Source organism: Trematomus bernacchii, unplaced genomic scaffold, assembly GCF_902827165.1.
Source record: "Trematomus bernacchii unplaced genomic scaffold, fTreBer1.1, whole genome shotgun sequence".
NCBI classification, from domain to species: Eukaryota; Metazoa; Chordata; class Actinopteri; order Perciformes; family Nototheniidae; genus Trematomus; species Trematomus bernacchii.
In genome coordinates this window covers 5092208-5116508 of record NW_022987685.1, presented here as the reverse complement: position 1 = coordinate 5116508, position 24301 = coordinate 5092208, and the positions used below count along the sequence as shown (strand labels likewise).

Here is a 24301-nt window from a genome sequence, read left to right as displayed (position 1 = left end):
ATTGATCAACATGAGCATTCATTGATAGTGTGTGTGGTTACCTGACAAACATATAATATTCAATCTGTTTTTAGGTCTATTTTAGTCCCCATATGGGCCAAATGTTGGACCATGTTCACCAGCTTTTTGTTGTGCTGGGCAGGTAGTGCTCAGTGGGTTCATCAAAGCTTTCTTTCTGAATACTGATGCTATGAATGCTGCTCATTATTGGGATAAAAAAAAAAACTTTGTAGAGTGAAACTGCAGAGTTAAGTGGTGCTCAACTAAGTGCTACTTAAATCTGTGTATTCATTAGTAGTAAAGATAACTTCTCCATTGTAAATATAAATGGGATCCACTGGTAATATATCAATAAAACATTGATCAGTGAAGTTTGGAAACAAATTCTGTTAGACCCTTAGCTAACAATAATGTTTTATTATCGAATAATCTACCTTTTATTTTCTTGATTAATCAAGTAATTAATGTCAGAATGAGAAAAGTAACCATCAAAACGTCCCGCTGGTGTTAGAAACAGACACTACGAAGGCTAGAGAAATTCAACTTGCTATAAAATGTTAAAGATTTGCAGCAGAGCAACTTGACAACGTATGTAAAGCAGAGCGTTAGGTTGTCTGGGTCAGACAGTCATGGCATTATATTGGGCCATGTCCCAGAGCTGGGTTACAGAAAAGCTGCAACACATACAAAATACAATTCTCTATACGGCCTCTAAAAGCTAGAATCCTCCTTTGACACAAATTACAAGTGGCACTTCTGGTTACAAGTAAGCCCTGTCTACCATATCAATCTATAATTACAGCTTCCTAAATGTGTTACACATCAACTGGAATCCGCTTTCTTGAAAATGAAAGAAAATGTGCCTCTAAAGCAGTGGTTCTCAACTGGTAGGTCGCGACCCAAAAGTGGGTCGCGGACCCGTTTCGAGTGGCTCGCAGATGTGTGAGTGAAAAAAACAAAAGTGAAAAAACGTTATGGGAAATAAGTCAAACGTTTATTTTGAAGGCCGGATTTTCTAACGCTGTGCATGCAGTAGGCGTTGGACTGGAAGTACCGGAGACCATAAATGGTTTTGAAAACTTCTGTCACGTAGTGATCATCATGTTTTTTTTGTAGTCTTCTGGCCAATCAGAATCAAGATTGTTGCCGGAAGTCGCAACGGAGAATAACTTTGCGGTATAACTATTCTTTATACATCCATGGGTACAACTTCAGATACAAATGAACACATAATGAAATATGACGCCCGGTTTGATGACTGACAGGTCACAGAACAATGGGAGCTATCTACCCTTACCCACAATTTAAAGTAATTCACATCTCCTCTTTGCTCTTCTCTCTGTGAGGAGCAGCAAGTTCAGCTGTCAGAACAAAGTGAAAAACAAACAATGGCATCAAATATTATTAATATGTCGGGTAGTAATAGATTTATTTATTTTCTTCTCAGACAGAATGTGTAGTTTATATGTTAGACCCCCCCAGACCCCCTGCTGGGGTTGGGTTTTCAGCATGTGTGCCTTTTTATGTTATACAGTTCAGCTTTGATTCCATCATCTCATTAAACCTTTTTTAAAAGCATACTTTAGTTCTGGGATATAAGGGATATATGCACTGTACTTCACTTTAATTAATATTGTATGCTGAAAAGCGTATATATTACAGCACGATTTTTTGTTGAATAGATTTGAGTGGTTCAAAATTGTGGTTCGCAATTTATTGACAAAGGAAAAAGTGGGTCCCGAGGCCTGACCAGTTGAGAACCACTGCTCTAAAGTATATCAGTGCGTCAGCCGCATGAGATTGAGATGTGCATCATTCATCCAAATGCCGATGCCAATAAAATATTCTGCCTCTCTATCCCCACAAGTGAGTCTCCCTTCAAGGCCCAAGTTCTGCTCAATTGGAAAATTATTTTTCTCTTGGGATAAAGTGGACAGGGCAAGTCAGTATTCAGCCATAAATCACCACTGGCAGGAGGCAGAGAGCGTTTATTTGGCAGCATCATATTGACAAAACTGCTGAACAGCACAGAAGCCAGATTCCTCTAATGCAGTGTGTTAAGACTACAACTTGGCAACTTCCACCTACAGCACATTGGACTAAAGGGCAAAATTGGCATAGGCTGAAGATCCAAGCAGAGCAGTAAGAAAAACGAATTTTTTGAAAGTGCTACGCCAGTCAGCTGTAATTCTGTCTAAATAAAGCACAGAATGTGAACAAGTATCAGAAAATATGTCAAGCTAAAGTTAACAAAGTTTTGGAGCTAATATTATTTCCATGACCAATGAAAGAAAACTGCTAAATGTATTGATTCCATAAGAAATTGCAAAGACGTTTGTGATGAACTTCTAGCCCTCCTAAGCAAACTTGTGTCCAGGAAGAATAGTTTTATTGTAGCTTCTTTATAAAACCACAACCAAATAGCCGCTGTGGGTTTCTTGTTTGTAAGCTAGCGAACAATTGGCCTGATGGCCTTTATTGAGGAAAAGTCAACAGGGTGGTCAGGATCCACGGATGACTTCATACAAGAGTTACAAGAGACCCCATTGAGAGTCACGCTCTAAGCCGAGTTCCTCATGAACTTCAGCTTGACAACCCCTGTTTGTCCCTGAGACATTCCCATCAACTGTGAGTCAATGGAGTGCTATCAATCAGCTACTGAAGACACAGGGGGAGAAAGTGTTAAAGAAAGAAGGGGCTGGGGGGAAATAGACAGACAGACACCAATGCTCTCGAGAAAGAATGCACTCATTCATTTTTAAAGCGAAAACAGCTAAATACAAGGATTTCATCGAAGTGTGTGACGGCCCCCTCCTCATCCCTCCGGGCCTTTTGCATTCTCCAGAAACAGACCACACACATAAAGTATTCATCACAGTCTGTAAGAAAAGGGAGGAACTCATTTTTGTCTATTTTCCAAAAAAGCAATTTATATTCTTGGGCCGCAAAGTTAAATTCCATGCAGGCTAAATCTGGTGAATGACACTTTGACGCCATGTGTCTCTGTGAAAACACATGAAAAAAAAACGGACACGATAAAAGATGGAGATCCACACATTGCAGTGTATGGAGCATGTCTCTTATTAGTTATGTATATTTCTACACTTGTACCTTGCTTGATTTGTTTTATTTTGTTATTTTTAAATGATGAGTGTACACTAAAATAAACTTCCAGTCATCTTCATCATTGCAAACAGAGGGAGAAACGCAAATCTTAAAAATCTGAATGAACAAAATACCTAAACCTGAAATCAACACTTTTTTCAAGAGAGGATGACAATGGATTATTTTGTTATTTGGGTAAAGTAACTCAATGCAGAAGTGATGATTATGCAATACAATATGTTCTTATTCAAACTCTCATAGCCCAATTGGTTATCCAAAGAACGTTTTGGTGCCTGTACCTCCCTGTTCTTGCTTGCTCGGGCACACACATACACCCGCTGGTGTAAAATAAAGTGCTTCATTCATCCAAATAGTTCCCCATTACCCCATCCTTCCTGTTCAATGGCCGCGCTAATGGTTCAGGACACCATCCGCCACTGAGTAGTCACATCTGGTTAAAGTCATTTTTGCGCTGGACCCTGGCCATGCTCTTTATCAAAGGGGCCAGCCAGTGACCCGCACACTCGTTACCATTTTAACAGTAGCTTGAGATTGCCACCATTCATTAAACTGCTCAGGCAGAGCAGAGAGGAGGGCAATTACATGGACCTTTGCTTCTGTTTGCCTTTTGTTCTGTCCACACTGAAGACTTGTGCTGACCTCACTCCCAAGTGTCCATCTACTCAGGAGGAATAAAAGCACATCCACATACCAGATGATCTGTGGTAGGTTTTAAGGAAATTATTTAAACATTGTTATTCCCATGTACTCATCTCATCAATATCTAGGATTTTCTCAAACTTGTAAGTTGGGTGCAAACTTCATCACAGTTGGCGTGTCATTTGCAATAACTGGCCTACAACAGTTGTAATGAAAAGGGAAGGATATGATTGCTTTTCGCTATAAAAATCATTCTGATAACTAATTCTTGCTTAAGCAACCAACAGCGTCATACTGAATCTCTGTTTAAACCAGAAAGTAGTTTCCTTATGAAGGGGTGCTAGAAGCTGGGTGACAGAATGATTACCTAAACTAGGACCTTGGAACATGCTTATCAGTAACAACAACTCTTTGAGCAAGCTAGCTTAATATCCAACTGGATGATAAGTGGAGATAAGTATTTCCTTACATCAACTGCTGCCTGCAAACCATGCCTCTTTTGTATAGAAGTTTATACACAGATATAGATAAGAGCTTGACTAGCCTACCCTGTTTTAGACTCCTATTTCCCTCAGCAAGTTGACTTGAAATTAGATCCGGTGTGCTATGTTTACTACTTTTTGTGTGTTTTCTTAGTCAGACAGGGATGTGTTTTTGGTTGTATCAATATTGTTTTAGAAAAGCTAAAACGTTTTGCCTGAATCAATTTTTTCTTCTTGCCAGATTCCATCAAAAAACATAATGTAAGAGCACTAAGTACCAGGTTGACAAAGAGAAATCCAATTTTTGTTGTTGAAACTTGTATCATTTTCTGGATAGCAGATGTTTCAATATATCTTATTTTCCTGCTGCAATGTGTGCTTGTTTGGTTTATGATTGATCTGAAAGTGTCTATCATTTCAAAAATCATTTACACCTTCCCAACCGACTTCTACCTATTCAGCCCATATTTAGTCATTTCCTTTCCCTCTTTCATGTTGAACAGGTCTTATGTTGTTCCCGTCTTCTCTTTTTGATCTCCACACTTCTTTAAGTCCCTGTGGTTTTTTCTCCTCTTCTCTAGCTTCCTCTGTTCTTCCATGAATTTCTGAGCAATTGCTGTAATTGGGCTTTGATCAAATTGGCGGCCTGTGTTCAAAGGAAGAGAATGAAACAGACAGGACTGGCAATGTTCACACAGATGCGCGTGCATCCTTCCCCGATTATCTCAAATGATGGGGTGTATCCACAACAAAAGGCTATCTTTGGTAACACACAATACTGTAATTCCACTGCAATCCAAAAACAGCATCATCAACACGTATTTAACCATAACTGTGGTTAAATGGTGTTAATGACATATATTGAAAACGTGTATTCTTGGGCATGGAATCGGGAGGATGATTTTCCCTCTGGAGATTGCGGTAGATTGACAATGCCCAATCCGACAACTAATTGGGCCGACAGGACTAAGAGAGCTGAGTTCCTAAAATGTGTGATAATCCACTGCTGGGAGCCCCTAGGCCTTTGGGACTGAGAGAGAGAGAGTGTTGGGCAGAAGCAATCAAGGGAGATATGCGATATAGTGGGAGACGGGGAGATAAAAGGAAGATGGTGAGAGACAAAGACACAAAGAAAAGAGCTGGAAGGAGAAAAGAGTTGCAAATGGATAGTTTGGGTGGAAGACAAGCTTGAAACAAAGGCAGAGAAAGAATAATTATAGCTAGAAAATGACAGGGAAAAAAGGAAGATTGATAGAGGAAGGAAACAAAAGAGTGAGGCATTAGAAATAAAACAGGATGATTGGGGGTGTGAAGCTGTAACACGGAGGGTAATCGATGAAGCCCAAGGATTAGTCGAGCCTTCTGGCCCTCAAATCTGTCCATTGATCGGAGCAGCTTACTGGGAACGAGGCGGTGAGGTCTGACAGGGCCGCGAACTCAACCTAACCTGGCTCTGAGTAATCAGTGCTGGTCTTCAAGGGGGAACCTGAAGATGTGCATGAGCTTACCGAGACGAGTACAGTCATTCTCTGAGGCAAACATAGAAACTGGAGCCCAGACGTGTTAGACTAAGGTGGATTAAGACCTTAAAATGAAATGTAGGCATTTTTATAAGCATAAAAAGAGACCAGTGAATCATTCGTATCTGATCTTTTACCCACAAATAGTTGGGTATAGCTCTTCAAACAAAACATATACGTCTTCTATCATCTTTCTAATTTGCATTTTAAACTTTTTCTCACCAAAATTACATGATAATTACAAACCGTGGGTAAATTGCAGGTAGTACATTATCACTATACACTCCCGAAGAGCTAAAGAGATTCAGAAGCATCTGTAAGTAGATGCCTTAAAATACAGAAACAGAGCGATGATGTGTGATGTTTCTATCTCTTTCCTTCAGGCTGTTGCATCATGAAACACTGATGTCTCTTCTGACTAACGGAAACTGGCAGTGTCCCATCTGAAAGTTGGCATCACAAGCAGAAAGATGGACTGAGTAGATGGATAAGAGGCAAGACACGCCTCTCCTCCATCCTTTTAGGCAGAAAGAGGTTCCATTGCGTTCATACAGAGCAAACAAAATGTTTCCTGAGTCCTAGTGGTGCGTGGCCAAAGACTCATAAAGCAAACCATCAGTGAGAAGATCTGATATGTCTTTTATTTGTTCTGCTTGCACCCTGTCCTCCAGGTCTGAGTCTGGCAGAATTGTCAACAGATGTCGCCAAAAGTAACAGAAACGATAATTTCCTTGTTGCTTCTTTAATATGTTGTAGGTGAAATTAGCAGGGTTCCGCCTTAAAGGGGACCTATCATGCAAAATGCACTTTTGTACGTCTTGTATACATGAATATGTGTCCCCGGTGTTCCAGGGAACTCACCAAGTGTCAGAAAACACAACCCTCTCTATTTTCCTCCATACCCAAATCTCTAAAAAAGGGGCTGCAACGGATCTGATAAAAACTGATCCAGATTTGAACACTGTCCTGACGTCAGGACAGTGGCGCTACGGCTATTGGGCCAACTCCACCAATCAGGAGGAGACAGCCACGGCCATTGCCGTTCGAAAGCGCTGGAGACGCTGTAGTACATATGCGAGGCCTGTAGATGGTGCTGTTCTCACAGAATCAGCCCTTGCAAAAACAGAGCTAAAAAAGTACAAATTGAGCGAAATGAGGCATGGCTAAAATGCATGATCTGTTTGGTATTTTGAAAAAGAAAAAGTATAAATATGCCTTATATAGGTATGGCCCTACACTATATTATTCAAATATAGCATGATAGGTCCACTTTAAAGGTTCTATACTGTGTACGGAATTCATAGCATTAATTTCGCTAACATCTGTTTGCTAAGTAAAGATATAGTTGAGTAGTCAACACAAGCAGAGAATGAGGTCATTCTCCCTCTTTGTGTGTATTGTTATCCGAGCTTCTGGGTTTTTGGTAGCTGGGCCGCCTGTGTGTGTATGTGTGTATGTGTGTGTGTGTATGTGCGTGTGCGTGTGCATGTGCGTGTGCGTGTGTGTGTGTGTATGTGTGTGTGTGTGTCCCGCAGCTGTCATACTGAGGTTACCGCTGATAACGCCGTTTCAACCTTAGACACGTAACGGCATACTTCTGGACCCCCTCAGGCTGTTGTCGTTGTTTGCACTGAGCACTTAGCAACATTAGCTGTTAGCCAGCCCAGCTGTTGTCATGTTGAGAACCGTATGGAGGCAGTCCCTCAATCATAGATATGATTTTTGCATTGTTCTGTGCTATATTAATTTATCACTGGTAAACTTTTAATTTCCATTTGGATGCAGTCCTGTTTTCTTTGTGTGTCTTTCCTGGCTACCATTACTCTAATTATGGCATGGGGCTCCTGTCCTGGTTCAGCTTCATCTCTTTTGGTGGATACAGCTGCTTACCACTGCTGAACAGCTGTCGCCTCGGCATTATCATAATCCCCATCCCTCTCCTTCTGCCCCCCCTTCTCCTGACATTCCTGTTGCTTTTTCGCCATTTCTTTGTTTTCGCTTTGGGTCTAATTTTGGCAAATGTATTTGGTGAGCTGGTCTAATTACAATTACATGAAATTGCTAGGACATGTATGCATCAATTTATGTAATTTCCCTGTCACCAACAACTGGGATTTAAGCACAAATTATCTTACGTATTTGAATAAACATTCATGAGTAAATGCGCTGAAAATCAATCAAATGTAACGTTTGTTTTGGGGGGGACGATTCTTAAAGGGACCATGTACAGTTAAAATGTTAGCATTGCCAATTTTGCTGATTCTCAAGGAGACTGCAGGCAAACATTTTTCCACCTTGTCATTAGGTACCGTAAATGTTATTTCAACGAGTGGTGTGTACTCCCCTGGAAATGAAAAAGGTCATTACAATATCACCATCAAAGCCAGAGGGAAATATTATGGAAATGACAAAACTGAATAAAAATAGCTTATCAGCATAAACACTTGGCTGGATTGAATTGTTTTTTTTATTAAACCTGTATTCCATCACACAGCCCTACAGGCTAGGTTTTCACTGATCATTCGATATGAAGCTACAGTTTAATTGATCACATCGATTACCAGTTGTGGATAAGAAGCACTTAACCCAAATCGCTTCTAATTAGAAATGTTCCCCTTCTATGTTTTATACACAGATTTGTCATGTGATTATGTGTTTAGCTGCTCACAAGATAAACAACAAATCTTTGAAGTTAATCCATGTCTGAATTAATCAAATTAAGAAACCCATTTGTAAAGGAAGGTGACATCTACACTGAAAACAAGAGAGACTTAAATTGGTTGACATAGAGGTTGACTGGGTGTCTCTATGATATACATTTGGCATTTATTTATTTATTTTCATGCAATTTCTAGATAGTATCCATTTCGACCCCAAATACACCAATTCAACTTATTTCCAATCTATTACAAAAGGTTTCAAAGCATAAGGCCAAACCAATTTCGACTTAATTTAACAAACTATGTGCAACCAAACAGAGACTTTACATGGCTAATTGAGTTTAGTGTTTTATGCCCAAGATTATTAATTGCTAGTCGGGTGAACCTAGAAACAATGCCTTAACATTGAGCCCATCTCCCCCCATGAGATCATCTCAATCTGTGGCACCTACTGTACAGCGCCTTTACTAATTGGGGTTAGTGAGGTTGTAACATGATAATAATAAATGTGTTCTTTGTGCCCGTCAGCGATTGCATTTTTATTTCACATACATGTGGTTCTCAGCTTGTGTTCAATCAAACTGCAGGTCTTTTTATTTTTGAATTGAACTGGGAGTAGCTTCAACATAACCTGCTTTTTGATAGAGGAATGGACTGGATATCATTCATCAACTGACAGTTAACAAAACCAATAAAAGGACATTTGGTGTAAGATGGGTGGTTGTCCCCCTAATGGGAGCACATTTGCTGTGTTTTCTTAAGATTCTTTAAGAGTTTGGACGTTTGACATGTATTTGCTGATAGTGTGCACTATTGTTCAGGTTAATAAGGAAACAAATGTGCTTTTCTTTTTCAGCCCAAAATGCAGTTGAGGCAGCACTTTCTGTACCAACAATAAACATCTGAAGTCCATTTTTGCATTCTATTTCTGTCCTCTGCTTGCTTTGTTTTTAACCAAGAAGCTGTCCACAGTCCGTACAGTATAAGAAACCCTATATTCAACAAAAAAAAAAAGTGATTTTGGACTTTATAAAAAAACAAAACACAATAAGGTTTTTCAAAGAACCAATACTATAAAAAAAAAAGGAAACGATAAGGTTTCCAAAGAACCAATACTATTAAAGTGGTTGTATTCCCCAAGGGTGCTGACTAGTCCTGTCCAGCTGTACTCAGAATCAAATCAAGCCTATGTTATTTATGATTCCCAAAATCACAATTTGGCCTTTAAGGCTTTAACAATCTGTACATTATAAGACAACTGCTTTCCGTTGAGATAAGAGTTTTATTTTTAGCAGTCAAGTCCCTTGGTGCCTGGAATCTCTTCCAATCCCCTTGCATCCAGCAGTGTCTTGAAAGAGGTTGTGTTGGGCCACACAGACCCACACCCTTGCCACTGACACAAACCATCAAAACCTTCTTGCTATTAATCTAACCCTGCACACACATAGACATACACACTTTCCATTCAACACGAAGCCCTCTTTGTCTCCATCTGCCTCACAGAGAGACCCAGAGCTCTGTTCCTACTTTAATGCCCTGTCACACTTCATTTAGCCTCCAAGGAGGAAGAGGAATGGAGTGTGTTGTGGGTGCAGGCTTTAGCAAATACATTGCAGCAGGAAGCAAACATACGTGTGCACCTATACAAGAACACACACTAATAAAGCCAGAAACTCATCGACTACTGTAAACACTCGCAATACGCTCAAAGTTTTAGGGTTTTCCTTGGTTTTCTCTCCTCTTACTGGCTGTTCCATCTCTTTGTGTTGTCCTTTTTTAGGCCAAGGACATCCAGCTATAGAATGAGGTCACAGCAAGTGTAAAGCAAGTACAAACAAGTAGAAACATCCTGGCGACGGTGCCCATTGAGAGACGCAAATGTACTGTGACACACGGCCAAGCCCCGCTGTCCATCAAACCCCGAATGAAAAAACCGAGCCCTCAGCAGTGACTGAAAGGGCTTTCAAACATCTCAACCTTTGTTCCCTGGGCCAAGTCGGTGAAGTAAGGTGCTGCATCATTAAGCACATCTTGTGAGGTGTGTTGAAAACCAAGAAGTTTGAGACATGGTTCTGTTGATTTTGCAGCTGAATGGGATGTAAACAAGCGCTTGAACACCATTTATCGATAGAAAGTTACAACTTTAGAAAATTAACTTATCTTAAATGGCTTTTCTAGTCTACTGACCACAAAAAGTGCTTTAAAACGTTCACACACACATTACACACTAACTGAACTGAAGTACTGCTAAATCTCCGTTCAGCCGGCCAAACTAATGAGCAGAGAACTTAATTAAATAAAGTTGTGGTTTGCAAACTGAAAGCTGAAGTCCTACCCTCTCATGTACATCAGGTATTATGATCAGGACACCTTATTATTAAATACAAATATTTGGTAGTACTTACTACTACAAGACATGAAGGGCAGGGAAAGGAAAAGGGACAGGTATGTGGCAACTGTATGTTAATAAACTCATCACTAAATATGCATGCTTTCTGGTCTGGTAAACTGTTTTTTTACAGTTATTTTTATATAGGATAAGAGGGCTGTAAAGTGTATGGCTTTTGTTGTGATGTGTAGGGCTAATTTTCAAATGTACATCCAATGAGTACCAAGAGATGGAACATGGGATTTGTCACATAGTGCATCAGACAAATCAGGTCAATATGCCCTATATAGTAAAGCCAGAGCTGAGGTTTTACATACTGTATCAATACTGCTGAAAAGAGAAACTTCAGCACACGCACTAACAAGACAGTCCAACTGCATTCTACGTGTCGTGTGGCTCACACTGACATTACGACAACTTCAAATCCTGCAACTGAGCTGAGAGGTGAACACCAGATGCTTGCACTCTTTCACTGGTGTGAGAAATGTCAGCGGTGCAGATGGTGGAGGCTTTTCATTTTATTTTCCGGGGTTCGGTTGCGACCTGTCCCTGTGGTAAGACGTGCGACATCTCATCCATAAACATGGCGGTGGGCTGTGGATGTCGTGGCTTGGCAGTCTGCAGGAGAGATGCCAAGCTATACTGGCCTTTCATTATTCATAGCAGGGCCGTCCTTTGTTTAGAAGCAACACAGATATGCTACATACAGCTAAGTGAATCCTGATTATTTTGAGGGAGCTCTTTTTACTGCTCTTCATTGCATGTAATTACCTTTTTTATGAGCATATCTGCTACTTGAGTGAAAATATTCAAGGACGAATTTGCGCACATAGACTTTTCCTTCACTTTCTGAGACTGCTCTTTGTTCTCACATCGTTAGAAGGAGGGAGACAACGTTAGAATACAAGAATATCTATAGGCGTTGATACAGTACAGCTTCCGTCAGCATGTTATCACCGTCATATGTCTGGTAATAGGGTTTGATTATATCCTTCCAGCACATCAAAGCAACAATATCCATGGAAAAGCAAAGACTGAATTCAGAACAAAAAAGATCACCCAGCATAAATCCAATATTTGGTATGGCTGAACATTAAAATGCACTTTTGCATGGAATTAATTGGGTTTTCAGGATACCCCAAGGTACCATAACTACTGTATTGACATTCATTCATCAACTGATACCAAGCATTCCAGTCCGATAAGCACCTCAAGCTGCATACATAAAAACATAATGTTGAATCACCACATCTCTGACAGCAAAACCAGATTATTTTACACAGATTTTGTTGCAGAGTTCTGGGTAGTGATATTTTAGACAGCACTTGCAATGACTCATAGCCTTTATCACCACAGGCTATAAATAATACCTAATTGTCATTCCCTGAAGTAATTTACCAACAGAAGGTGGACAACTTTCTGTGACAAACTGTTTATCTATACAGTATACACCTTTTGTGTGTGAGATCAAATCAAGGACAGTGCAGATTACATATTCATTGCAAATATCATGTTGGCCCCTAAAACCATGTACCTGACAAGAATTCAAGGATGATTCATGTCAGGAGAATAAAGTCACTGCACCACTATAGCAAAGACTGCATATGGCCATTTGTGATGACAGAGAAGGAGAAGTTGATGTAAATGAGAAGAAAGAAAGTAGAATGCAGAAATAGGGAACATGTGACATAAATAAGTGGTTATTGCTGAATGGATTGATGAAATCCTTTTGTCGTTTCTACACAAAAGCTGATACATGTTTTCTAAAACGCAGCCATGTCCAAACCCGGACAAATAAATGTCTTAGCGGTTCCACATCAAGCTTTTAATGTGATGCCTTGGTAACAAATGTTCTTTTCTTTCATGCCGATAAGGTACAGCAGACAAAGGTGAAATTGAAATGACAGAAGCAGAAACTGTGGTGCATGAAGCCAGTAAAATGGGGAGCCGCCTGAAGAGCAAAGAACAAGTGATTGTGAAAGTCAGAGAGAGACTAACAAGACTCGACATGAGTGGCAGAAGCCAAATTCACCAACAAATAACTTTAATGGAGGCATTGATTTTTAATAAGGCCTCTCAAATCTGTCAATCTGCATCACTAAAAGCAACAAACTCGATAAGGAGATTTTCTGATTCAACAGAATTACACAGAGGAATACCCTGAGAGCATCTGGTTCGTAACCCTGTGTCTCGACACCGGCCAGACACCGGCCTGCTGGTTATCTCCTCCGACATGCCCTGGTCCTGCTCCAAGTTGAGGTGATGCACTCTGCCTGTTGAGTGCTGCTGCAGCTGCTTAGTTCTCCAGGAGCGTATTTATGTTCCCAGGGTTCTATGCTCCCAGGGTCCTATGTTCCCTTGCTTAAAATCCTCTTACTATGCCACCTTAAGGAGATCTTTCAAACAGGGCAGCTATATGGTGTCTCACTGTAACACTATGTTATGTGTGAGAGTAAAAAACTGCATCTGAGATTAAATGGTTGATTCCGATTAGCCTGGGCCTGCTTGCAATTACTAATAATTGGCCAGAGGAAAATGGTTTATTATGGTCTGTCCAACGGTCCGGCGTCGCAATGACTGAAGCTCATCCAAACCTCAAGTATTCTTTCCTTCCTTGTCCTTTTGGTCTGCAGCCATTCTGCCGTTCACGCTTTGTGCTTTTTTATGTGTGAGGAAGAGCGAGTGGGAGGGTTAGAAACTGAGAGAAAGGAAAGGGAGGGGAGGTGAAGGAGTAGCAACGCACAGCAGGTGATGAGGAGGAGGAAGACGGAAATATGATGATATATTGAGAAACAGCAACGTTGAAGATTAGAAGGATTTGAGATAAACAAATCTCAAAAGAAGACCCCCGGAATAGTGCCTTTGGTAAACCCTGGGCTTCAGCAAGAGACAGAAAAAGGGGATGACAGAGAGGTTCAAAGTGGAATGGGGAGGAGGGGTATTCCGGAAGAGAACAGTGCACTCTTGGGAACCTCCAAGACCCCCCCCCCCCCCCCTTCAGCTTCTGTGTGTCTGCTAGTGGAGGCCTTCTACCCTCTAATCCGCTAATCTGACACTTCCAGAGACCAGGCACACACACATTAGACACTATATTGACGTCTGTTTCGAAGTGTGAGCTGACACACACACACACACACACACACACACACACACACACACACACACACACACACACACACACACACACACACACACACACACACACACACACACACACACACGACTGAATGCCATTGATCAAATAGACTGAGGGCGCACACGTAATTAGCCATATAAACAAACACTCACAGAACTACCAAATCAACATCTTCAATGAAACCCACACACACCCACAAAATGCAAATTGTTTCTTCACTGCAGTCAGAGTTGCTTGTGTTTCTGTGCGGTTTGCATCGCGGTATACCTATACTCTGTGGGTTAAATAATACGAGCTGGTGTGGAGTGTGTAATTTGCAACAAATGGTTCACTACTGAAATTACAGGTGCCTGTGGTATTGAATGTGAGTGTGAATGGGCTAATTAAGGCAAAATTGGACTAATTAAATCTGCGGATCTAATTGTTAGACAGAGTGGTGGAATTCAATAGGGTTTATTTGAAGCTGAGTTCAGCTCCAAGTTACCCAAATAATGGTAGTGGAGTGTGAGGGGACGATGCATGGACGAGGGATGCATGGATGTAGAAATGTTGGTTTATTTTGAATAATATATATACTTTTTTAATAAAGGATAGTTACTCAGGGTTGCGTGTGTGTGCTCGGGCTGAGGAGTCACTGAAAGATTATTGATCCTTGTTACTATTAGCACAAAACGGGTCACTGGGGTCTTGGGGTTGAATGCAAATTTCATCAATTGGTCATGTAAGAAAATACGAGTAAACCAGGCACTTATTTATGATATATGAACCTGTGCATGCATGATGAAGTGCTGGTGTCTCATCCAGTACAGTGTGTGTGTTTGTTTATATTCATATGGGCTGCGTGTGTTAATGTGTGGGTGAATATCTCATATGCATCCATGCATGTCTGAAAAGGTCATTTCAAACCAACGGCCAGACAGAGCCTGAGAATAGCTCACTACACTTCCTCCATGCATTAGCATAACAATAAAGAAACACACACACTCATCTCCTGCTCCCGCTACAATAATCACTTCTTTACCTCCCTCCTCAGGGCTGTTGCGTGACCTTGAACACAGCCAGTGTGTGTAAGTGTGCGCAAATAAAAGGCAAAGAGTGTGTTTCTGTATTGTGTGTGAGTGTGTCTGTACCAGCCTGTTAACACCAAACCTGCCTCACGAAAGCAGCCTCACTGTCTTTTACAGTCCCCGCTACACACATGCACAAACACACACACACTTGGAAAAGAAAAAAAAGTTTAAAAAAAAAAAAAAAAAAAAAAAGAACATGCCAGAAATGAGGCAGCCAGCACGTCGGGTCTGTTCCGATTGGCTGGGCAGCAGTTGAAGGTTATCCAGACTAACAAACATATCGGGCCAACCATGGAAACACACACACATACAAAATGAAGTACACAAACCAATACAGCCTTTTGTAGTCGGACAATAGTCTGTAACCTTCAATTCTATGGCAGTGAAATATAAGGTGCTACAGACGAAGTGAGTTCCTTACATCGACCGCCTTGCCAAGGTAGCTGTGGGTCTTGAAGAGGTGTTGCAATTGTAACAAACACCCAGATAGATTAAGAGAAAATGTACTGAAGAATAAAATGTAATGAGAACCACGAGAGCTTTAGTTAAACAAACATATCTAGGAGGCAGAGATACTGTTATAAATCATCTTACGGACGTGTATTCATATGCTTTATTACATTTAGCAACAGTAGCTCATGATTAGCATGATGGTCAGGCCAACGTCATCCATGTAATACTAGATCAACTTTACATTATACAGCCATTTCTTTCTGTGTTGCCAAACATGTTGGTATAAAATACACATTCATGGGGAAATATGCATTAGGGGAAGCCATTTTCAGACATTGAATTATGATTTCCCATTGGCAGCCACATGGGTGGTCTGGGCTACCGCTCCACCACTTGGCAAATGCTGCTGAGCCATAGTGGCATACAGTCAGCCATGTCGCTCTGGAAAAGAGTACAACATTTGAGAAGTTGTTCTTGCAATTAAATCTGGTTTAGCAAGTAAAAGAGTAACATGAGAACAGCTCTGACGCGGACCGCCATTTTTGTCTAGAGATGGAGAAAGCAGAGACATAAACGGTGACGTCATGACGTGGCTCCACTGGGGCTCTGGTCAGTGGAAAAGCAAGTTGAACCAACTGCGAAACAAACTAGCCTCAGCAGGAAACTGGGACTCATTTCAGTTAAAAAGGTGTATTAAAGTCACAGCCCACACACGGCTTGTTGGAGACAGATGCATTCATGACAAACAGCTCCACTAGTCAAATTGGTAATCACTTAAATGTTCTTAATTTGAACAACAACTCATTATTTCTGATCCCATCCAAGCACGTCAAAGGAATCCGGTCACAAAAAGACCAAAAGAGCATAAAATGTGCTGACGGTGCAATTGGCAGTGCCAAACAACAATGCTCTTTTCATGGAGGGAACAGCCTTGTAATGGATATATGAATATATGAAAAAGACTCCCTGGAAAATAAACACACACTGAAATAGACTGCATTAGTTATTTAACAAACTGAAACTTTATACATGCATACAAATACACGTGTCTTTTTTGGGACATGTCATGCACTGGTAGTCAATCTTAAATTAAAGGGGATCTATCATGCAAAATGCACTTTTGTACGTCTTTTATACATGAATATGTGTCCCCGGTGTTCCAGGGAACTCACCAAGTGTCAGAAAACACAACCCTCTCTATTTTCCTCCATACCCAAATCTCTAAAAAAGGGGCTGCAACGGATCTGATAAAAACTGATCCAGATTTGAACACTGTCCTGACGTCAGGACGGTGGCGCTACGGCTATTGGGCCAACTCCACCAATCAGGAGGAGACAGCCACGGCTGGAGACGCTGTAGTACATATGCCAGGCCTGTAGGTGGTGCTGTTCTCACAGAATCAGCCCTTGCAAAAACAGAGCTAAAATGTTTCAAATTGAGCGAAATGAGGCATGGCTAAAATGCATGATCTGTTTGGTATTTTGAAAAAGAAAAAGGATAAATATGCCTTATATAGGTATGGTCCTACACTATATTATTCAAATATAGCATGAAAGGTCCACTTTAAATTAAGACATTTTTGAAGGTATTTCAGGAGTTATACTGCATATGTGAAAATCTGATGAATTCAAGGCACTAGCCACACAACATAACACACCTGTGTCCAAGACCAAACCGTTGCCGTTCAATTGGCTTTGAGGATGATTGCCATCACCTACTTCAGTAAGGTAATGGCAAGACAAGCTTATTTTAAAAGCAGCTTTCAACAACTAGGCAATTAAAACATTTTATTATAATACATAAAAGACGATAAGATGTATATTTTCATACAGTATAACAAGGAGGAATGTGTGGAATGTCCAATACTCCACCCATTTATAACGTATCTGTTTTAAAAGATAATGTAATGGGTTAGGGTTAGTGGGGTTAGGGTTAAAAGTGCTCTTGTAAAAAAAAAATCTTATTTTAATATAACAACTGAGTTATGAGTTGTTTTAACAGGTTGCAAAATATATAACCAGTAGTATATTAAAATCATTATGGAATGCACAATAATCCGTTTAATCGTAATTGAGTATTTGCTACTGTATATACAGTAAATGCAGTCACATCACATAGTTTTATACTTCAGGAACCACATTCATTAAGACAATTGTTCCACTTTCACATTTGAGTCTTCCTGTTATCTCCCCTCTCTTTGTCTCTCTTTCTCGCCCCCTCTCCTTCTATCTTCCTCTTTCTCTCTTCTCTCATCACTGATGTCAAGCCGAGCTATTTCATGTCACACTTGACTGAAGCCAGCAGTCACAGAGAATTAGGGAAAGATGGGCAGGTTTTGGTGTTAGCTGAGGGCAACGTCGGGGCAGCGTCGACCTGTCGGGATTTAACCCGATCTACCGTCCCGGCAACAATGCTGCCATGAATGATTTAGAGCGGTTGAGAGAGAGTACAAAGCTTTTGTTTCTCGCTCCCACAGGACTCATCCTCCATTTCGTCCTTCTAAAAACAAACGCTGAGGGTAACTGACTGTAAAAAAGGGTGTGGCTCAGTAGACGCATAAGCACATTTTGATATTTTTCCAACAAATAAAGCACCAGCAATGCAACAAAACGGGACAGCCACGAGGTGATTTATTAAATGGCTATGATTTATGATCAATATTAGTTTTTGCCTCAGTAGCACACAACTCAAGGAGGATGGGAACAAATTGCAAACAACCATAATTCACTCCAGTGTGCGAAGCAAAATGAATTATCGAAGCAATTAGTCAATTAAAGTTGAGAGCAAACATAATGGTTTTACGCCAACCTGCGACCAATCATTGGATTTTAATCATTAGAGGGCATTCTGGGAAAAGCTCCAGATTTCAGCATGTTTCTTGCTTGAAAAGCAGGCTAATTCTTGTTCACACTTTTGTTTTTGCTACATTTGTTTTATTAGCTCTCTGCCTTACTATTTGTGGGCAAGATTTTAAAGGAGAGCTCAGTTTGCAAGTCATAACAAGTGCTTCTGTCATGATGTCTTTTTGTGATCTTTTTTATTTTTTAATTATGCTCACCTTGTGAGATGTCTGCTTTTCACTTCCTGCTTTTGTGTTTTACCGCCTGTTTTTATTGGCTGCCCAGGCCTTACTAGTTTCACCTGTTCCCTATTAGCCCTGCAGTCACATGACCCGTTGCTCACCTGCACTTCATCACATCATCTGATTTGTTGCACTTAAGTCCTTTTTACTGTTCAGTCCCTGTTTGATCCCTGCTTGTGTTGTGTGTATTCATTTTCTAATAACACAAAGTGCTGTTTTGTCTTGCCTGCACCAAACTAGAGATACAAGTAATTTTTTTTAATTCAATCATCCAGGTCCCCCTGCCCACTCAGGCTCCGCTTGAAAACAGATGTGTAATTAATTATGTAGCTCTGGAGTTCAAGTAGAAAAACAGGTCAACTCCAATCAGTGTTTCAAGTCAAAATGAATCATTATTGAGAAAGCAATAATGGCAACATTATTGTTATGTTAACCACCAATTGAAAAAAATGCTGGCAGTTTAATGAATTTATGATTAAAAAAGACCAATACCAAATCTTTGATGAACGATTTTTTGTGTTTATGTCATATGTCATATGCCGCTTATGTTAGCTTTAGCCATAGCACAGCAGGCATTAACTCAGAACTCTTGGTGCCAGTTGTTGTGCCCCCAATTGTTGTCCAAAGTTGAAAGATGTTGTATCCATATCTGTAGTTTTGAGCCACATTTGAGCCTGTTACCATTACATTTCTGTTGATCAGCTTATGATCTTTACATAGGAATGTGATAATCAAAGGGTTAATCCTTTTTTTCCGTCAGTTAGTCTGTACCACCATCATTGTATTTCTCTGCTGCCAGGAAAACAAGAGATGACAAATCGCTGTATAAAAACTAACACTGATTTGACCTATTTAATAAACATATAATAACAAATAACTGCATTAGCATGTATCTACAATCTATATTTGTATATCCTTTAGCAAAACTGTCACGCTTTAATAACCTGGGTTAAAAATGTCTATCGGACCATCTCATTTTCTACTAATATCCCCCTTGGCCTGCTGCTCTCTCATTATTCTCGCTCTGATTTCCGATTCCTCACATTCGCCTACCCTCCCCCGCCTCTGTTTTCTCTCTTCTCATCTCTTCATCATTTACCTACCGGAAATCAATCACTGATTTGTCGATTCTCTCTGCACCAGCTCACACCCGGACGGGAGTTTCTTAAACATCGACCAGCTCCGCCCTGCCAAGATTCAAAGGTTTGTAGGAAGACTGTGTGGATACTATAAGTTTGCAAGTGTTTTGATTGTGTGTGTGTGTGTGTGTGTGTGTGTGTGTGTGTGTGTGTGTGTGTGTGTGTGTGTGTGTGTGTGTGTGTGTGTGTGTGTGTGTGTGTGTGTGTGTGTGTGTGTGTGTGTGTGTGTGTGTGTGTGTGTGTGTGTGTGTGTGTGTGTGTGTGTGTGTATTCCAAAAAGGATTTCAAACAACGGAGAAACACACACATCTTTCTGCTTCTTTCCCTAAGGATAGACTCTTGTCACGTGCTTATCAACCACACACACACACCACACCCACACACCCACACACACACACGCACAATGTTTCTGGTGCCCATGTTATTATTTGGTGAGCCCTCTTGTCTATGGAGATTTCTAATGATAGGGCTGGGTTAGTTGTGCTGCTGTTATTAAGATTTTACAGGATGCGAACACACACTGACACACACCCGCACACAAACACAGCCTTGTCATTGTCCTGTCACAGCCGCAAGCTATTTTTGGAAACCTTTCCCACAGCCGCCCCCAGTGCAAATGTCTTCCCTCCCTCTCTCCCACCCGTCAACCCTCTGTCGCCCTTTGTCACTATGCCAGCCAATCAGAGCCTTCCCTGACAGGAAGTAGAGCTGACAGCCCACCAATCAACTAATAACTACTCTCCGCAGCGAGACATTGACGAGGCTCATCGCGGATATGGATCCAGTATTTATGCGTATTTGTGGAATAATTACAGTTTGATGACATGGGAATGCTTTGGTTTTTATACGAGACAGGATAGCTGGTGAGGTTCACACACAGCAGAATAAGGGAATGTCTTAGCTGTAATGTGATTGTGTTTTATGTATAGATTTGCGATGCACTTCACTTTTACTGTTACTTCTTTTAACAATCCAATTAGAGCTTGTTAAAACCAACTGAGGTGAAATCTAAAAAACTTAACGACAATGACAAGCTCTTTGTATACCACACTTAATCTACCTCATAGGCATTGGATAATGACTTTAGTTTACATTTTGGATTTCAGGAAGTTGATTTGAAATGGGCCTGAATAAGAGTGTTACATGCAAAAATCCTGCAAAGACAAAATATTACTGATATTTGACTAAAACACAAAACAACCTATTGTTGAGTATTTAATACTCTCCAGTTATTCAAATCGTATAATGCTTAAACATTTAAAATACATCACTACAGTAGGTCTGCTTCTTGTGATCAAAAACATAGTGGTCTAGTGGTTAGAATCCATCTTATTTAAATGCAAAGTCTCTGGTTATTTCTCATGCTTCTGTATCTATAGTCTCTAACTATACAATCAAATGAGGACAAACAATAGGCAAAAAAAGTAGTTTCACACATTGAAAGAGACAACATTTTTTGTATTTTGTGTATCAATTAGTGCCTGTGGCTTTGTAGGGTTGTTGTGAAAAGTTATAGTTTGCTCTTTTGTAGATTAATGGAGCAAATGTCTAGGCAGACTGTTCTCATACACTGTCCCTACCAATGAAAAGTAATGCATAGTATTATATACTAGTTAATCATACAACCAGAGTTACTTTTGTCGGTAACAGAGTAGTGTAACGCGTTACTTTTATAATTCAGTAATCACACTACAGTTACTAACATTGCCCCGACACGCGTTACTTCGTTACTTTTATAAAATCAGTCATAATCACACTGACAGACAAGAGGGGTTTCCGCCGCAGGTTTATATGTACGTAATCTGCGCGACTTGCGCGTCCACATCTCCGCGGGCAGTGCTGCATAAACATGGCAGAGTCAGCGATAACTTTCGAGGGGTGGAGGTATGCCCATTATTTTGAGTTTGTCCGAAGAATAGACAGGAATGTGACGGTGAGGTGCAAACTGTGTCCAGGCCAGAAGCTGTTGTCCACTGCTGTAAACACCACGTCAAACCTCAACAAACACCTGCAAAGAACACATGCTAAGGTGAAGCTAATAGCTAAGGACCCCCGAACCCAGAGTGAGGATGTTGTGAGTGCGCCGCCGCGGACTCCGAAGCAGCACAAATTAGAATTTGGAGGACCGGTAACCAAAGCAGAGATGGACAGGCTTGTAGCATCCTTCATAGTAGAGGTAATGTTGCCCATTGGCACAGTGGAATCACCATCGCATCGTTCAGAGATATACTGCGAAAAATACAGATAGCAGGAGACAGAGGACAGCCATGGTCAGAGCTATCTGGATCAGTCTTATGCGACAATGGAAACTGAACTAAAGAGAACATTTGAAACTTTAGCAGTCTGCGTGATCTGCTTGTAGGGAGGGGCAGGCCGGCCCTGCGAGTAAAGTAACGAGTAAAGTAACGAGTAAAGTAACGAGTAAAGTAACGAGTAAAGTAACGAGTTACTTTATGTAGAGAGTAACGAAGTAGTGTAATATATTACTTTTTTTTAAAGTAATATGTAATATGTAATATATTACTTTTTTTTAGTAACGACCCCATCTCTGCATACAACCTATGTAATCTATTTGTATGTAACCACGTAATCACCAGCCAGAACAGGCAACATACACTTGGATCGAGAGCAGTCAATGTGGTTTCCTGAGGGCATGGAGATTAATGGAAAAAGAAACGGAATGTCAGAATGTATCCAAGCATCCACAGACTAACAGTTTATCATCATCCACTGCCATTACTTATCCATATGTTCAATACTCTAAAAGCTATACATTTTTAAATGTAGCTGTTTACCATCTGACACCTCTCTTTGGAGTAACAGACTCGTCCAACTGGTAAGAACACCCAGGAGACGCTAGAGAGATTATATAACTCATCTGGCTTGGGAATGCCTCGGGATTACCCAGGAGGAGCTGGGAAATGTTGTTTGGAAGAGGGATGTGTAGATAACCTTGCTTAAGCTGCTTCCACTCTGACCTATAGCCCCAGATTACTGTAGTTGTGAAAAGTGGTTGGAAGGGTGAACTATACAAGTGTTATTGCTTAAATTAAAGCCTTCTTTCAAGGCAACCGTATCCACAGAGAAGAAAATCTAAATTGGATGATGATAACGCTCAACGTACGTAAGGCAACAGTTTGTTTGATTTGTCTGTATGTCATATTATCATAGAAAGTGATGACGGTGTACAAAACGTTCTAACAAACCTCAATATCCAACCAAATCTGAGGAAACCCAAAAATCAAGTTCTCAATTACCATAAAAAAGGATAGCCCAAAAATATAACATAGCCCTCTCAAAGTCACCTTTGCCGTTCCTTCTCTACTGAGCTACACATAATAGATAATGAATCTGGACCGTTTCGTTTCTCTTGTACTTCACGGAAAAAGATGGCAGCACATCATGTCCACAAATGAAAAGCTGTCCTGTCAGAGTAAGTTGAGGATGACCTTTAAAATGTCGCCCCTCAAATCAAATCTCTCCTTCAAAGCCTGCTGATATTAGGTTTGCTTGATTGAATGCTAAAATACGCAAAATGACAATTACATTTACACACTCATTGGTAAAAACAGCCCCTTCCTGTTGTTCCTAAATGCCCTGTGTTCCCGTAGAAAGAACACCTGTAATCATTATGGCAGCCACAGCGGTACAAACAAAAAAATAAATTCATAAATAAATCAAATGAATGATAGAAATTGAGGTTAGAAAGGACAGACACAGACTGGAAAAGGAAAAGTACGGGGAGAGAACCCTAAAGGAAAATGTTGATAAATTAACTAACGCTCTTTTATTAATCTGCTCACTTCAGGCCGCTGCAAAGAGCCCTAAACACGGACAACATCCGCTCATGAGGGCCTCTTCCTCTAATGCTGTCTCCACAACAGACAAAGGCGCCTGGAGAAACTGTTTGTAGGTGATGTTGTGTTTTCCGTGTAAATCATTAACTGGCTTTTTGAATCAAAGAGGCTTGGGGGCTGGTGCCTGGCGAGGCAGGCTGTGAAGCAAGCTGCGACATGCTGCTCCAACGTGCTTCATCTGGGGGTATTGTCTGGCTGGGAAAAACTGAACTGACAACTTCCAAATGCTCTGTGAATGTAAATGCTGGTTGGAAATATTTATTTTTTGCACAGCACTTTTTTAGATATTATTGATAGGCATGTTATGATCATGAGTTTGCAACCTAGATATTTAAAGCGGACATCAGATAGTTTCAGGCTGTAGGATGTTTGGAATGAAACAATGGTACAAGAGCGTCCATGCTTATGTACTACATAATAAATTGTTATGCTAATATATGTAAGCCTTAAAAACAACTTACATCGAACTGTTAGCCCAACAAGTTGCCAAATGGGTCCAACTCTAGCGTAATATGAATGAGCGTAATTTGGTTATTTTGGATTCATTTTGGTTTTAAATTAGATGCCAAAGTATGATGGCTAAAACTAGTAATTTCTTACTGTATATGTTAGTTAAAGGGTGTGGCTCATTCAACCCCTAATCGAGTCATAGAAGACTACATTTCTCTCCCAATGTTCAGTTTCTATGATGTCAAAATGAGACAAAGAAGAACCAAAGAAGAGATTACACTTTGTCCTTTCAAAATCA

The 24301-nt window shown here is 40.5% G+C and overlaps 1 protein-coding gene across 4 annotated transcripts in view; it reads right to left on the bottom strand.

Annotated features, from left to right (window-relative positions):
• sorcs2 (sortilin-related VPS10 domain containing receptor 2) overlaps positions 1-24301 on the bottom strand; it is a 208635-nt gene that overhangs the window by 150931 nt on the left and 33403 nt on the right. The window lies entirely within an intron of this gene.